The sequence below is a fragment of the Macaca nemestrina genome, chromosome 2 (assembly GCF_043159975.1).
Source record: "Macaca nemestrina isolate mMacNem1 chromosome 2, mMacNem.hap1, whole genome shotgun sequence".
NCBI lineage: Eukaryota > Metazoa > Chordata > Mammalia > Primates > Cercopithecidae > Macaca > Macaca nemestrina.
In genome coordinates, this window is record NC_092126.1 from 194,500,160 (window position 1) to 194,518,498 (window position 18,339).

At 32.8% G+C, this 18,339-nt stretch overlaps 1 protein-coding gene and 1 long non-coding RNA gene across 4 annotated transcripts in view; both read right to left on the reverse strand.

The window, feature by feature from the left end:
• The window catches only part of LOC105485513 (cell adhesion molecule 2), a 1,093,059-nt gene that overhangs the window by 967,174 nt on the left and 107,546 nt on the right, over nucleotides 1-18,339 (reverse strand). The gene's annotated exons all lie outside the window — the stretch shown is intronic.
• The window catches only part of LOC139361007 (uncharacterized), a 123,153-nt gene continuing 104,814 nt past the window's right edge, over nucleotides 1-18,339 (reverse strand). Inside the window, exon 2 of the long non-coding RNA XR_011618584.1 lies at nucleotides 1-18,339. This exon is cut by the window's right edge and continues 49,142 nt beyond it. This is a non-coding gene — a long non-coding RNA (uncharacterized lncRNA).

The window sequence follows — 18,339 nt, forward strand, 5'->3', positions numbered from 1 at the left end:
TTTTGAAGTGAACAAAGGCAGTTTACTATTCTAAAAAACAAAATTAATGTTTCCTTTGGCTAAAGGCACATTTTAGTGTAAGCATTTCAGATACTGTAAGGGGAAAATAGAAAGAAACTCTGGTATACATAAAGAAATACTTCAAAGAATTATTTTGCAGTGTAAATGGTTTAAAACCAAAAGCATGGATCATGCTATTAGCATTGACTTACAACTGCAGAAAAGCCTAAGGAAGTCAGAAAGCATATCAGCTCAGCAGACTAGTCTCAGAAGGAGCGATGCCTTTCACATCATGCAGCTTATTTCAAAACTGAGAACTGACAATGCAAGAGCTGAAAACAGCAGGGCATATAATAATTGGGTACTTCATTGCATGCTAATGGCTAAGTCAGTATATCAGTAAAAGTGTTTATGGTGGGTAGAAATGCGATCGATCATTATAGGCTTATTTTTAATGGACTATTTCTTTCCATAGGAGCTTAAATTCAATGCTAACACTATATTCTGTTTCTATAGAATACATGTTGTGACTCTTTATAATATAAATCTGTGGCAGTTTGTGTTTACATGCCTCTATTTTGCTTGCTCCATAATTCAGCCACAATGGTTAGGGTCAATAAAGAAAGACAAAAGAAAAAAATGAGGAAGGAGTTTTTTAAAATATTTTCTGGAGTGAGAGAAAACATTTTAATTATTTTATTATTGTGGCTTTGAGTTCTCCCAAAACCATATACTACAAGACAACCAACAGGGGATTGTAGAGTAGAACATCCTTAATCGGATCTTCAAGAGCAAGTAAAAGATGCACTTCATTAAGAGCTGCCTCTCCCAAGGGTGTGATCTCTTTATATTCAAGATCATGTACGTGAAAGGAGAAGACAGCATTTCAAAAGAACGCTGTCCATAATCTTTACCAAAGTTTAGGTGAAAGAGGAAGGAGAAGGAAAGGTGAAGTTTGTTACATGGAATAAATTCATTCTTCATGTTCTATTCTTGATTGAAATTGAATCAGAATATCCCTGAAGGCAGAGAGAAAAGTGCAGGATAGAGATTCCCTTTTTCATTGTTTGGACAATACCATTTCACCATTTTAATTTTACCCCTTTCTGACCTTATCAAGATTAAGAGTTGACATTTATAGCCCAGGCATCTGACAAACAAGCCTGGGGACAGACGTGATAGATGTATGATATGTTTCCATAACACACGTATATAATATACATGTACATATGTATATGGTATAACACACATACACATATGTATATGGTATAATACACATATACACAATATACATATGATATGGAAACACACAGATGGCTAAAATCAACCAAATACAGCATTCTTGAAGTTGTAAAATGATATTTTAAACATGAAAACTACAACTTGGAAATTTTTTGCCTCAACATTGTTATTTTTTTTAAACTTCGGGACATATGCATGCAGTTGGATTTCACTAAACAAGCTAGTGTGTGTTTTAGGAAGGGATGGCGAAGCTCTGTGTTGCTGCCAACATTGCTACACACTTCCCCATCATCAAATATGCCTTTGTTCTTTCAGATTATATTTTTCAGACTACTTGTAATATGATGGCTCCTTATTCTGGCTTTTACTGAAAAATCATCCCACTGCACTCTTGCAATAAGACTCCTAACCGTGTGCCTTAAATGCTACGCAACTACAAGAATACCTTCATTGTTATGTATCCAAGCACTCGGGCACCTAGTTATCAAGTCACTTCTATGTCACAGGTCAAGAAATGTATTCAGTTTCAGAAAAGTTCAGCGATTTATGCCATTAAATGAGAGGAAAAATAACTGCGAAGAGCAAAGGGCTTTGCATTTTTCAATCTGTAGTCACTGTTCTAAAGAAGGAGCATGGCCTTTAGAACTGTGAAATAACTTTGTCCTTCATAAAGAGTTGCATTATGTCCATGTATTGTAAAATTATATGCCCTGTGCATTGTAGTACAAACAAGAATCTTTCAAACTCTTTGTAAAGCATATGTGCAGTTAAATATATTTTGCAAAAATGTAAGACATAATATGTAATAAGGTCCTAAGCAAAGTACATATTAATTTATTGAATATTACTATTGTTTTCTATTCCTACCTTACAATGCTTCTTTGCTTCCTTGGATTTTCAAGAGAGTATCTTAGTTTCGATGTATATACAAACATGAGGCAAATATCTGTCAGATGACAGAAGAGACACTTGTGATCTGAATTTGTCATTTACTAATTGAGCAAACTTGAGCTAATAACATAACTTTTCTATTTCTCATTTCCTCCTCTATTAAATGTGGATCATATATATGTCCCAAATAAAACAGAATGGTTTGTGAAGAAAAATGAGGTGATATTTATGAAAGTTTTTTGATATTAGTTCTCACAAACCTTTCACAACTGTTCTGCATCAAAATAACAAACACTTAGCAATGATATATGGGAACTGAATTATTTTTGGCTAAGTACCTTTGTCTTGTTTTTTGAAATATTTGAAAACATTTCTTCTTTATACCAAGACAGATATGCATTACAGACAATGGTATTTCCCACGTGTCAGCTTTACAGGTAGAGAGGAGAAATGCCGGCCCCTTCCTTGATGCCCTGGAGCTATCAGACAGAGCTGAGGAATTGGAAGATGGCCAGAAGCAGGCTGTCCTGCACCCTGTGGGGCCTAACCTATCTTTCCAAACTCAAAACGAATCACTGAGAAGATTAAACCTGGAAGAGTTACTCACTTTACAGTCCCATTTGTTCTACTTAGAAAATAAAGGAAATTGTTATCCACAAAGTGTAGAAATAATCGTGTATTATTGTTTTGAAATAACCAGGCCAAATTTTATGAATCTTATACTTTGTATAAACAAGGAGTGTTTTCAAATATTTCAGATATTCAAAATGAAGTCATCAGAATGGAGGCCATTGCTTCATATTATGTTTCTACCAAATCATATGCACTCTGAGCAGTTTTACATGAGATAACTCATTTTAGTTTTTGATAAAAAGAAGCTAATCTCTGGGAAATTCAGAAAAATGGCCCGTGGTCACATAATGGGTAAATGTTTCTCTGATTTCAATGCGTATTTGTCTGATGAAACAGACGCCGACTTAACAGAAACGTCAATGACTGACTATAACATAAACAAGATAAAATGGAATCTGAACATCATGAATATTTTCACTTATTATACAATATATATTGAATTGTATTTTTTATGATGAAAGAAAGCAAAAATTCAATGAATTGGGGATTATTGGAATGATAGTGATATACTGGTTTCACATGTAAAATGAATTGTGGGCATTGACTCAGATTCCTTAAGCTCAGAAATTTTCTTTTTTTTTTTTTTTTTTTTTTTTTTTTGAGACAGAGTCTCGCTCTGTCGCCCAGGCTGGAGTGCAGTGGCGCGATCTCGGCTCACTGCAAGCTCCGCCTCCCGGGTTCACGCCATTCTCCTGCCTCAGCCTCCCGAGTAGCTGGGACCACAGGCGCCCGCCACCTCGCCCGGCTAGTTTTTTGTATTTTTAGTAGAGACGGGGTTTCACCGGGTTAGCCAGGATGGTCTCGATCTCCTGACCTCGTGATCCGCCTGCCTCGGCCTCCCAAAGTGCTGGGATTACAGGCGTGAGCCACCGCGCCCGGCCGGCTCAGAAATTTTCAATATTTCCTCATTAGTTTAGAAATATTTCTAATTTCCCTGACCTACGTATGTAATGTACAGTCCTGGGTTGTATTCTAATAATTCGTTTTACTCTAAGAAGGTGAATGTGTAGTGTAATTTTTAGAAACACAAATGTTATTTCAAAATATTTTTATTGTTTATAATAATAATTTAAAGTAAACTACTTGAAAAAAATAATATAGGACTAAAAACATCCGGACCTAGAGGAATAATACAAGGATAGATTTACTCAAATTTAAGTGAAAAAATCAGAGGTCATCTGAGAATTGCTTAATACCCAAATATGTGATAAAAATTCTCTTTTTTTATGCCATAAGCATAAAGAGAGAGGTCGAATGATGATTTTTGATATTTCAAAATATTTATATCCATTGAGAAAGGATCCTGAGTTAATATTAGATTAAGATTATTATTTTGGTATTCCTGTTGACAATTCTGAGCTTAATGTGGCTACTGTCTCTGATTATATGATGTATAATGTATCTGATGTCTATGACAATTGAAGGAATATACTTAAAACTGCCTGGACTGAGATAGTCAGCTTTTGTTGAATGCCTACTCCTCTTTTCAGCATTTAAATCATCTTGACATATCAACTAAACAGAAAGGATATGTATTTTCTATTATTTTGACCAAGCATGAATCCATGGTCTGCTAAAGTGACTATACAGTGAAATACATAAAATAGGAGTTAAGAGGCATGTAATGAAATTTCTAAGGGTAGCCAACTTCCTATCTATATGTAATGTCGTAAGGATTGGTCTAACTACAGAACCGACCAAGGTATAAAGAAGTACATCAATTAAGTTAATTGATATACCTGATTTCATATCCCATTTTCAGAAATTTAAAATCCCTTCTGATATTTCTCAAAAATAGTATTATGATATTCGTTTGAGATATTTAAGTAGTTTTTGTCTGGACACTTCAATACTTACTATTACCTCTAAAGTTTACTTTGTGTTTTACTTTTTCATTTTTTGGTTTCCAACAGTGTATCAAAGAGTGGAATTGTGATAGTACATCCTTCATCATCCTTCCTTCTAAAGTTCACAGTCCAAAAAGCTTCCATTTTAGTGATGATGTTTATTTTGAGTTCATGGTTAACGCATTCTCTAAAGGGATATTACTTGGAAAAGTAAGTCTTAATATAACAAATATAAATAAAATTTAAAGATATTGTAATTACAGGTTGTGGTCTTACTCTATTATATCAATAAAATGTGGAGAGAAAACTACAGAAATTGAAATTATGTGCCCAAAGGATAATGACTGTTGCATTCAGCAGTGTCTTATTATTACATGATTTTCTTATACCAGCATGGTTGAGCACTCCCAACACTATGTTTCTCTTTCCACTTTATGTGTGTTGCTTTATTTCTCATTGTGAACATAAATACTTAAAGTATTTCTTGCTAATAACCCTAGGAAAAATAGATAATATAGTTTCATAAATATTAGACAATCATTCTATAATTAAGGGAATGAAGGGCACATTCCTTTGGTCAATATAGATTATATCTATGAGCCCACATGCATTTTATAAGTTCACATACAAAAGTTCATGTAAATATAAGATGTATCTATATCCAGGAAAGACAACTGATAAAATATTTCATACTTCCTATGTGAATGCCTGTTATAAATAAAATAATATAATACATGCATTGGCATTACTTAATTTTATTAAATTATTACATCATGAATGTTTTATATGTTTAAATTTCTGCTATTTCACAGAAATAGCTAGGTTTGCAAAAGACTAATTATCACTTAGAATGTTATTTTTTCTTTTAGATAATAAAAATTAATTTATACCTAAAAATCTAATTTAAACTAAGTTCATTTGCATTTACTTTATTTTCTCAGTATTGATAAAACAACATAAATAAAAATATATTGTAGTAAAATGAGATCACTTATAATAGTCTCTTTTTTTATAAGGTGGTTATAAGAGTGATAATACTAATATACATTGTTAGCACGTCTGTATTATATGAGACACCCTGGAAGTGCAGACTACAGAAACTTTATTATAAAGTTCCATGGCAAGAGTGAAATGAAAGAAATTCTTGTGACATTAAAGAAAAACCTAAGGTTACGACCTGCGTATACTTGAACATACTCAGTGGGGATACAGGCTATATTTTCCCCTAACAGATTGTAAAAGGCTCATTTTAAGAAAAAAATAAAACAAAAGAAAGAAAGAAATAATGGGGCATTTCAGAAAACATCTATTCACTATGATCTTGTGAATGAAAGTTATGAATGTAAAATTGGAAGACAGTTTCTGGGCTTTATGCAGATAAGATATCTGCATATGAATGTCTTTATTTCGATGATTTTTGTAAAATTTTACATTGATGATGTAATGCTACAAAAGAGTCCTTACCCTGGCTTTATATATAACTAGATACAAATATATTCCACAAGATGCTATGTTAATCCAAAATTAAACATATGTGCTTTGTTCTTAGCTCTGAAAAGCTGGTGGCTGATCCTAAATCAAAATCACAACCTTCTAGCTATAGCAGGAACAGTTTATGTATATTAATGCCATGTACTTCAAATTGATTTGTTTTGTGAGATGTCCAGGAACACAAAGGACTTGTTATTGGTTGATCACTAGATACGGATTTTCTGTTCTTTCTCTTTCTGCAAGACAACTTTTAAAAATAGGATCACTTAAAGAAAGGCAGTGATACAAAGCTGTAAAAATGCTTAGAGTTCAGTTACCAGTCATTTATCCCTTACTAAATGGCTTTCTCCCAGTAAAATCACGGGCACCACTATTTTGAGCCATATTTCCATATACATTACATGTATAATTTAATGAATGTAAATCTGCATTTTAAAAGTAAATACTGAAAACTATCCATGGAGCAAAACGTTATATAAAGGTCATTTGAATTTATTTTTCTTGGCAGAGTTTGTGTGCACCAACCAAACATGAAGCCAAAATTTTAACTCTACACAACAGTAGGAAACAAGTCATGTAATATCAAACAGCTTAATTGTGCTTTACTAAAGAATGATATTTCATATGTAATTTGGCTTACTATTAACTTTCATTAGATAATAATTTATTTTATTAACAAAACCACAGCATAGCAATTGACAAAAAACTTTTCTTTATACAGTTTTATGTCAAAATCGAATTAAATATATATTCTCATTTACTTTTATTTGGAGACTGCATTTTAAGATGTTTAATGTAAAAATATGTAGTTAATAAGAAATTGTGACATTTTACATTAGAGATCTAGGGGTGCATTTCAAAAGAAGTAATAACTATTTAATATATACTTATTAAATAAAACGGTAGAGATGATATAATTTTGGCTTACCAGAATACAGTTAGCATCCTAAAATGAATGACCCACGCTTTTCAGGGCAACAGTGCACATACAAAATTACAAACGCTAAGCAACTTAATACCTCAACATAACAGTTATGGTAGGGCTATATTAAAAAAGAGAGCTATCTGGATACAATATTGTTCAGTAAAGATAATTTATGACAATAAGAAAAAAATAAAAGTATTGCCTCATAAGTATCACTTATTATTAGATCCTTAGTCACCCTTTCCAATAAAAAAGTTTCCACTATAATAAAATGTTTTATAATATAAGAATATTGCAAACAAACCTCAACTAGTATTCACTAGATAGAGAGCAATAATTGCTTTGACCTTCACCAGATACAATACATAACTTCCAGGTAAAGAGCACTTTGATCTGTTAATGATTTTGAGATATTCTCTAGCTTCCCTAGATAGAAGCAATATTAAAAGGCTTCGATTTGCTTTCTCAAGTTGTTTTGATTAAGGCATTCTCAGTCAAATGTATACAATGTATTATGAAATTGCTGGTAAATATTATATTATTATTGTTATTGTTATTTTGAGACGGAGTCTCTCTCTGGTGCCCAGGCTGGAGTGCAATGACACAATCTTGGCTCACTGCAACCTCCGCCTCTTGGGTTCAAGCGATTCTCCTGCATCAGCCTCCCGAGTAGTTGGGTTTGCAGGTGCCTGCCACCACGCCTTGTAATGTCTGTATTTATAGTAGAGATGGAGTTTCACCTTGTTGGCCAGGCTGGTCTCGAACTCCTGACTTGAGGTGATCCTTCTGCCTCGACCTCTCAAAGTGCCAGGATTATAGGCATGAGCCACCGTGAACAGCCGAAAAGTATCTTTGGAAGTATATACTAATTTTATCAACAATACGGCCTGGTATGGTGGCTCACACTTGTAATCACAGCATTTTGGGAGGATAAAACAGACAGATCACCTGAGATCAGGAGTTCGAGACCAGCCTGGCCAACATGGTGAAATCCGTCTCTACTAAAAATACAAAAATTAGCCAGGTGTGGTGGCGGGCACCTGTAACCCCAGCTACTCAGGAGGCTGAGGAAGGAGAATGGCTTGAACCCTGGAGGTGGAGGTTGCAGTGAGCTGAGACCACACCACTGCACTCATTCCAGCCTGGGTGACAGAGCGAGACTGCATCTCAACCCTCTCCCCACTCGCCAACACACACAATTTCTTTTTTATAGTTTGGTGGTTGGTAGCTCAGTGGCTAGAATCACATTTCTGACATTAAAATCCTGGCTGTATCACTAATGTGAACAAGTTATTTAACTTGTTAATGTCTTAATTTTCTCTTTAGTTATGCAGGAAGGATAATTATGAAAGATTAAATGAGGTAAGGCATGGAGAACATCAAAAAAGTAGTTGGCACGTGGTAACTACTTTTTTTTTTTTTTTTTAAGTTGGAGAATCTGGACATTTTCTTCCAAAAGACATCCAGTTGTTTTCATTTGAACACTAATTGAACAAAATGCTTTTCTTTTCCTGGTAAGCACTGCCACTATCATCATGGTAATTAAAGTACATTCCAACATGACTTTTAATGTAACTACATTTGAAATGTCTCAGTGTTGTTATCTAATGGAGTATATGAAAAAGTTATTGCTGGTGTGTAATAAACTCTCCATAATTTAATAAATTTTAATTCAATAGCTGTGCTGCATTTTAGGAGAATTAAATTAGCTCACTATCGCTTATTATGCTGTAATGTGACATTTTACCCCAGAGAAATAAATATTACTTTTTGTGAGATTCACTTGCAATATGGATTTAAATTCCTGATCAGAAATCAGTTCTAGTTTCTGACTCCTAAAATTTTACACATGCTTGTATTTACTACCAAATAAGGGAGATAGTAAAACAACAATAAGAACAAACAAACTGGGAATATTAAATAAATGTAACCCACAAACAAGTTAAAATAGTCAACGACATCCCTTCAATAGTTTTTCTTTACATTTTCTGGCAATGAATAATCTTTTTTTATCTCTGGAATCCTCTATAAATGTGTACATTTTGTAAAGAAATTTCCACATTCTGCCTGCCTTATTTTACCATTTTAAATATGCCCCTCTTAAATGAAAGCTTCCTAATTGAAGGTAGTCGTTTATTTTCACAACTTCCATGGCATACAGACCTCAATTATTTATAGAAGAAAATCTAAATGTAGCAAGCTATATCATTTCCAGGCTTTGTTAAATTTCTATAGGTTCAAATTATGTTTTATGAGCCCTTATGATATCAAAAAAAAAAAAAAAAAACTGCTTGGACCTGATCGCTAAATTAGGTACATTTTAATGTTTGAGAGACACATGTCCCTCAGTAAAGTTCACACCATCATAAGTTCTGTATTCGTTGTCTCAAATACTGGCTATGACAATTTCTTCTCATTTGTTCATTTTCCCCCCTTCATGGGCTCTGCTTTTACAGTGTTCTTGGAGTGTAAAACCTTGCAAATATGTACAGCATCAGATTGCTTACTGAGCTATGCTAAATTGCATTTGGCTCCTAGTGGATGGAGTTATTCAAATTGTTCTGGAATTTTTTTTTTTTTTTTTTTTTTTGAGAGGAATACCTCTGAGTGGGATTTTTTTTAATGGAAGGAAAGTTGACATGTATTCCATTTTTCTCATAATCTAGAGGAGAAAAATCTCAATCCTGGAAATGTGACTTGGCTTACCTCAGGTTATTAGTGATATATCTGAGAACCAGAATTAGGTTCCCTGGCTCCCTCTCCAATGCTGACACTTCTTCTTTACCCAACAGACATTCAGTGAGGGAGATAGCTGGCTGATTTAAACAGAATTATCATGAAATACTTCTTCTTCTATAAGGCCCATTTTCTGCCCCCCCGCCCAGGTTGCTACCTGAGGTTGCAAATCCAAACTGTAGGAAGCTATTTAATTATTAATTCCACAGAAACATATTGAACACCAATTATGTACCAGACACTATTCTAGCTACTTTGTATATGTCAGTGAAATAAAGTGATAAAAAACTGTCACATCTTCAAGTTTTTATTCTAATCAAGGAAGAAAATAAACAACATAAGAGAGGGAGAGAGTATCTTTTATTGTATTGGCAAGACATAAGACTTTCAGGGAGACAAAAATAAGAACAGGAAAAAGGTGGAAGTGAGGTGGGAGAGTGATTTTCTCAATAATGAGTCAGGGTAAGCACCACTGAGAAGCTGAGATTTGAGCAAAGATTTGAAGGAGTTGTGGGAGTTAGCAATGCCAAAGTTGGGACGAATAGCATCGTAGGCAAAGGAAACAAACAGTACAAAGGCTCTAAGGCAGGAGAGTATGTGGAGGGTTTAAGGCAGAGTAAGACAGTTAATGTGGCTGGAGAGAAGTGGGAAGGAGTAGCAGAAAATGACGTGTAAGTGGTAACCAGAGCTCTGTTAAACAGAGCTGCACTGTTCAATATGGTAGTCACATATACTTACAGGGCCCTCAAAATGTGGCTAATGCAACTGAGAATTTTTTTAATTGTACATTACATTTAATTAATTTAAATATTAAAACTGAAGCACTTTTGTCATAATAATAATGTGGATACACATTATTCTTGGTAGCCAATTCAGTTACTGAAACATTTTAAAATATATTTGCAAACATCTTGGGTATGTGAATCTTTCTCAACTGTTAATTTTTTGAATATAAATGTGAATCAAGTATTCCTACTAAAAATTTTGCACCCAAATTGAGAGGTGCTGTCAGTGTGAAATACCCACTAGAATTTAGGATAAGTATGAAAAAAAATTCATTTTCAATTATGTATTGAAACAATCATACATTGGATAGATTGGTTTAAATGAAATACATTATTAAGCATAATTTCATCTGTTTCTTTAAACCTGTATTAATGTGACTACTAGAAAATATACCACTACATGTGTCTTTCATTATATTTCTATTAAAGCATGATAGGCCATTGTAAGAAAACTGTCTTTTGCTCTGAATGACATGGGGATTCATTAGAGGGTTTCCAGTGAAAGAACAGTAAGAGTTACATTTTGGTTGTATCTTTTTAATGAATTATTCTGAATAGCCATCATTTACAGCTTTCAAATCAATTAATATTTAGATAGATATATACCATATGTACGTTGTAACATAAATAATGCATGATTTGGTTACTTAGAGAAGTGTACTTTATTGTCTTCCAATTATTATTAGAGTTTTTATGTTCATCTACTGCAAAAGAAACAGATAGATCACATAAAGTCTGTATATTATCTTACTGTAACTCACTTTAAACTGCACAATACTAACAAGTTGTATGCACTATCTCCAGAAACAAAACTCAACGCACCTCAGGTCTTTATGTTAATTCCTAAGTATCACATTAAATAAATGTCCATTTTGCCTCTGCAATCCATCTGTCAGAGAAGTTAATTTGGACACATTGCCACTACCATTTTAAATGTTCTCTACACTAGAGCTACATCAGACTTAAGAAGAAAGATAGTCAAAATAGAGTCTTACAATGAAAAACAATTTTTTAAATGTTTAACCTAGGGAAAGAGAGGAGTTTAAGCCTAATGTTTTCTACAGCAATAGAATACTTATGAATTTCAAGGGTTAAATGTCCTGCAATGATTCAATAAACAACATGAAAAACTAATCCCAAATAATCACATGGATTAAAAAACCTCTGTATTTTTAAGGTAATCATTTTTAGAAGATTCTAAATGATAAAAATATTTCTCTGAAGTAACTGTCAATAGTTTAAATGTCCTTATAATGCAATTTTAAAATTTTTATCTAAATTTAAATTTTTTTCTTTAAAAAGAAAACAGGGTAGATGATTAATAGACAGGAAAAGAGACTATGTCTTTTAAATGTATTTCTGTTTTATGCACAAAGCCACTATTAGTGTTAATGGGAGTTAAACACATAAATCCATTGTGCATCAACAGAAGAGCGGAAACTATAATCTATAAAATGAATGAATTAAATCATTATGAGTAATTCTTTGGCACATGACCTCCTCTAAGTTCTATCAAGTACATAGTCTGACTTTTTGAAATGGCACTTAAAAAGGTTTTACACCCTAATTGAACGGCCATTCACTGGGCTTATTTTTCACTTAGATCTCTCCTAATACCTGTGAAGTAGGGTTTTTAAAATAGGAGACTGGCAGTTAAAAGCAATAATTTCTCATCAGAGAATATTTAATAAGTGGAAGCTATTAGCAAACCAAAGGACACAAAACAGATTAATCTCTTAACAATATGTCCTTTTGGGGTTATAACTTGTTCCACTTTCAGAGGAAATTTTTCTGACAGTTTTAAGTATGGATTTACATTTAATATCATTTCTTCATAATACATGAGAAAAGAACATTTAATTTTATTCATAATAATTATTAAATCTGATTTAATAATAATAACCAAATGATTATTTGGAAATAATCATTTAATAATTGAAGATTATGCAGTTTGCATAATAATTAACTTCTTACAGATTGTGATATATTTTTGGTTTGAAGATGATGCTATGAAAGCTAATTTTATTACTGTTATAGTTTATCATTTTACATATATATATTTGTATATTGTTATTGTATAGAAGAAAATATTATCCTATTCCCTATGACAATGGTGATAGAAATCACAACCAGAATGACCTTGTTGATAGAGTGATAGTTTTGAACTGAACATGTTTTTGCTTCATACATCATAGCTTTCACAAAGAATCATACACAATAGCTAACAAAGGTAGTTGGATTCTGTCGCTTTTATTTTCAGTTAAATCTATGATAATCGAGGCTCAATTCTTATTTACCTTTACAAATTTGAGCAGTTATTTTGGTTTAACTATCCACTCTCCCTTTTAAAAATATATATTGCCATTATTCAAAGATCTTAAAATTTAATGATACTATATTCATTAAGATGAAACAAACTCAAGACCACCTGTGAAGTCATGTATGCAAAATATTTTAATAAACGAATTCTCGAGGTCGTATTTTATAAAGGGAACCTAGAGTGAAACACAAGGTTTCTGATACTGGCACCTTACAATTTGGTGGCACTACCTGTAAATTAATACTAAGGTTTTTCCACCCCTTTATCCTGAGAAAAATCGACTGCAGAAAGAATTTAGTTAAACACACAGGGAAAAACAAAACAAAACAAAACAAAAAAAACACATGCTTCTCAGCCACATTTTATAACCACTTGTCCTGACAACTATCCCTGAAGCAAATCTTTCCTGACTTTCTCCCTCTCCCATTTTTCTCTGTCTTCCTTCCTACATCTCCCTCTCTCGTTTATTTACTTTTTCCTTCTGTCTTCCCTTCATTCCCTCCCATCCTACTATATACTTTACTTTTAAATAATCCTATCAATACATATATTTTCTACTTTATAAGCAAAAGCTTTTACAAAGTATTTTAATATTTGTTAATTATTTAACATTTCTTAGGGAGAACATACTTTATGCTAGTCACCATACAAGACATTATAAGTATTTTATTTATGTATGTATTTTTTATTTATTTATTTATCTATCTATCTATCTATCTATTTATTGGGATGGAGTCTCGCTCTGTTTATTTATTTATTTATTGGGATGGAGTCTCGCTCTGTCGCCCAGGCTGGAGGGCAGTGGTGAGATCTTGGCTCACTGCAAGCTCCACCTCCCAGGTTCCCGCCATTCTCCTGCCTCAGCCTCCTGAGCAGCTGGGACTACAGGCGCCGCCACGACGCCCGGCTAATTTTTTGTATTATTAGTAGAGACATTTCACCATGTTAACCAGGATGGTCTCGATTTCTTGACCTTGTTATCTACCCGCCTCGGCCTTCCAAAGTGCTGTAATTACAAGCGTGATCCACCGCCCCCGGCCTGAATTATTCAAAAAATGTTAAATTATGCCATACTTATGGCATTAGCCTTAGGAATTTACCATCAATTACAGGAAGTAGCATAGTTCCTTTTTTGGTTCTATTTAACTTTATTTCGTTTTATAGCTTCAGGATATAGTGACAAAAGACCATTTTCTATAAACATAGAGGCAAATTTTTTATTTGAAAACTGAAATCCTTAAAAAGGTAATCTAGAATTTGTTTATCCTTAACTTTAAGGGTTTAACAGATAACAAATGCACATTTAATGGTCTAAACAAATAATCCCAGGGAATCTATAGGAGTGGAATCTAGTCTTTCCATAACAATAATTTGATATAAATTATAGCTATGCTTCACATTTTGGAATTTGTGCTAAATAAATAGAAAGATAATTTCACACTGATTTTCTCTAGTTTGTTCACATTTCACATTAAACTATTTAGGCATATGTTTAAAAATTAACAATTTTAGCCCACGTAATCGCCACATTTTGAGATAAAGGGCATCTCTTAACTGGGAAAAGAAAAAAGTGCCAGTAGATAAAATCAGATAGGATGTATCACAAAAAAAATGTAGTAAAATGTCAGTATGGAACATGTTATGAACATTTATGTAGCTAAAATATTTTTAGAAAAAATTTTGCTTATTGAAAATAAAAATACAAAAATTTTGAAGAAGTTGAACAGAAAACAGAATGCGATTGCATGAGAATACTGTTATCAGGGATGTACGAAATTATTAAAGTTGGCCAAAAAGTGCCCCAAAAACGTAATGATAAAAAACAAAGTTCCTCTAAGGAATAGCAGCACATATCTCAGATTATAGCAGGCATCATCTAATTTAAGATAATCACATCAGCTTCTTTAGAAACACTCGTAGTTAAAGAAATAAAACAGTGGTAATATTTGTATCACGTCTAGACATTAAGAAAAATGTTATGTACTTCACACATTCATGTTATTTTTTACTCCCAGTCTTTACAGAGCATTTTTTATCAAAGATAATATTGATATTTACTTATTTGATATAGCTACTGTTTATTGATAGCTAATACATGGCAAATTACAAATATTGATGAAAACTAAAAGTAAATATTCTAATTCAGATAAGATTTTCCCACTCTTTCCTCAAAATTATTATCAAAGAGAAATTTTGGTGCTACCAGAAAACTGAAAACACCTAATAGGGAAAATATTTCATGTTTAACTTATGCTTAAAGGATGATGTCTTGACTCCTGTACCAAAAAACGTTTGAATTGGTTATTAATACTTAAGGTATTATATTTTTTATTACACATGTATATTATGCAATAGTACTTTTTGAAAAAATATTAATTTTGTGTGGTTTTTGGCAAAAATATTATTTTTGACAGAAATGATTTTTTAAATGAACAAATAATTGCAATGACCCTAAATTGTAGTCAAGTCACAAATTAATATTATAATTCTATAATTATAATTAAGGGAATAACAAAGCTAAAATACTGAACTTTAAATTTACAGTATCAAATCTTTTTTTTTTCCTCTCTCTCTCTCTTCCATTATTCTTCCCCATGGGAAACATTCAAGTTTTGCCCACAGTAATTTAGAAGCACTGGTCCTGAAATAGGGGGGAAAGGCATCAACGGCCATAATTGAGCTATTCACTCAGCTTTCCTTTGAGAGCATATTTGATTGGCATAACATAAAAATAGAATACACATTTAGAAATAGACTTAAAATTGTTCTTGAAATGGGGACTAAATGGTTCATGAGACTGATGAGACAAAGTTTCTATTACTCCAAATCACTGGCTTCAGTCCAGCTTACATGAAAATGACTAATTCATTACCATAAAACAATCTTCAGAAAATGATGCGGTATACTAAGTTAGTATCTCCATATGAAGAGTTATTTGAACAAATGCTAGGTACAAAAACCAAAAGCAAAATAAATAAATAAATAAAAATGCTAGATACAAAAACCAAAAGCAAAATAAATAAATAAATAAAAATAAAAAATAAAAAAAAATAAAAATAAAAAATAAAATAAATAAAAAATAAAGAGTTATTTGAACAAATGCTAGGTACAAAAACCAAAAGCTAAATAAATAAATAAAAATAAAAAACAAATAAAACAAAACAAAAAAGAGTACTTTAAGCATGTATTTTGTATCTTACAGATGTTCTCAAAGCATTTTATATATTTGTGATTAGAAAGTCATTTTGCCCTGACCACTTATACAAACGGTTCCTGAGGCTCCATTACATCAGGAATTGTGTGGAAGATTATAGATCTGACCGTGCTGGAGAACATATTGCTGAACATTTTTCTCAATGTACTGTCCGACTAAATAGGCCATTGGGATTATTTCCTATTTCCTTAGTGCTCTAAGTCCCAACTTTTTTTTCCCAGTTTAAACTTCAATCTCAGAATTCAACTTAACATACGGAGCTCTCCAAACCATGGAGATGCTTGGAGAGTTTTGTTTAGAGAGGGGATCAATGGGAAAATAGATATTCCTGCCCCAAGTTTTCCATTGTTAAACTGCCAGAAAAATGTTATAATTGAAGGCTTGCTCAACATCAGGACATGCAAATTATTCTCTAAAGTCTGCTTTAAAAATAGTGTCTAGAGAAACGGAAAATATGTGTGTGGGTGTGTATGTGTGTGTGTGTGTGTGTATATATATATATATTTTTTTTTTTTTTTTGAGCTTCTTTATGTTTTTCCCCATGGGAGTTTGCTGACTGGCATAAATTCTCTCTATCCCTGTCCATACTTCTCCAAAAATGAAGAAAGGAAAAGGAAACGCACACAATTCTCAAGAGGACATTTGTTGGTATAAATGGTTAAATAATCCCCAACTATGTCAGACTGCCTTGTATACAAAGGCGACCCAAATATATTTTATTCGCTTCTCACCTTGTTGAATGACTAAATGTTTTTTTAATAAAGAAGCAATATAAATAAGTATTTCAAAAATAAAAGGCAGCTTAGATCAATTCTATCCACAATGCAGAAACTGGTTTCCCTAGAAGAGAACTAATTCATTGGTACAAACACCCAAAGAAGATAGTAAATAAAAATGGAAATCCATCGACAAGCTTCAAGAAGAAAAATACAGCAAAGAAGACTCATTTGTAATTGAGCATTAATGATACTTTGCAGAGGTAACAATAGTTACTTAAAATAAAATAAAAGTGTCCTACTGTGTTCCCAGATAGCATACTGTTCCCAATTCTACGGGTAAAACTGTTAAAGGACTCCCTTTCTTAACATGTTGTTTATAAAAGCAGAGAATTATGAATGTATTTCATAACCTTCCAAGCACAAATAAAATAAATGTTCCCATTAAAACTCTTACTATAAGAACTTTCACATTACAATAAAAAGCCAACACATTTCTTGTTTCTCCTTTGAAAAGCACAGCTGTAGAATGCATTACAACAAAACTATACACACACACAAACACACACACAGTTTAATTAGATGTGTATTACTTCCAAAAATCATAAGCAGCGCCAATAATATTAGTTTTACTTTCCTAAAACAAGCCACACTTTTATAAAATATTTAATATTATGAACATTCAGGGATAAATGCTGTTGGGAAAATTCAAGCAAATAAATCCAGTCAATAAGCCAGTATAGTATAACTTTAAAAAACAGAGTGTTTTGAACAAAAAATTTTACAGCCTACTTAACTTACTAACCTAGATCAAATGATTAATATATTATCCTGAATCTCAAAATGATACAAATATAGCCCCATGGAAATGAAAACCAAATCTCCCGCCCCAGCACTGCAAGTTTTCAAGGAAATGAGAGGAATAAGAGGTAAAAAGAAAGGACAAGAGTGGAATGTCATAAGAATGAATGGCTTAGTCTAGAAAATACACCTCAAGGTAAAAGTAGGTTAAGGAAGTTTACAGAATATTTACAAAGAGGATTTACGTTGAAAGCAGGAAATAAATATCAATAGTTTAAAAACTAATAAACAAATGTATCCAATTTGGCTTAACTAGTCTTCGAAGAACTAATGAGATTTGACCAAGGCAGCAGTGAGGTAGTGGGAGATGAAAGAGTAGACAGCAGGGGAGAAGCGTGTTTTTGGTGGGATGACAGTCCAGTCAGAAGAGCATTCAGTAGCCTGTTGATGATACATACTTATCTATGTACATGCCTCACACGTTTTTGTGTGTGTGTGTGTGTGTGTGCAGGTGCACATTGGGTGGTTGTAGGGCAAAGGAGGTGAGGCTGAAAAGATTTGTGGTGCCGTGTCATAAAGTCAAAACATCATTCAACAGTTTGAACCCCCAATAGTTCCCAAATATGACTGAATATCATTATCACTTTGGGGATTTTTTAAAAAATGCTGATTCCAGCATTTTACCCCTAGTTGGGGAATCAATACTATTCCCTCCACCATCTCTCATGGTAGGCCAGA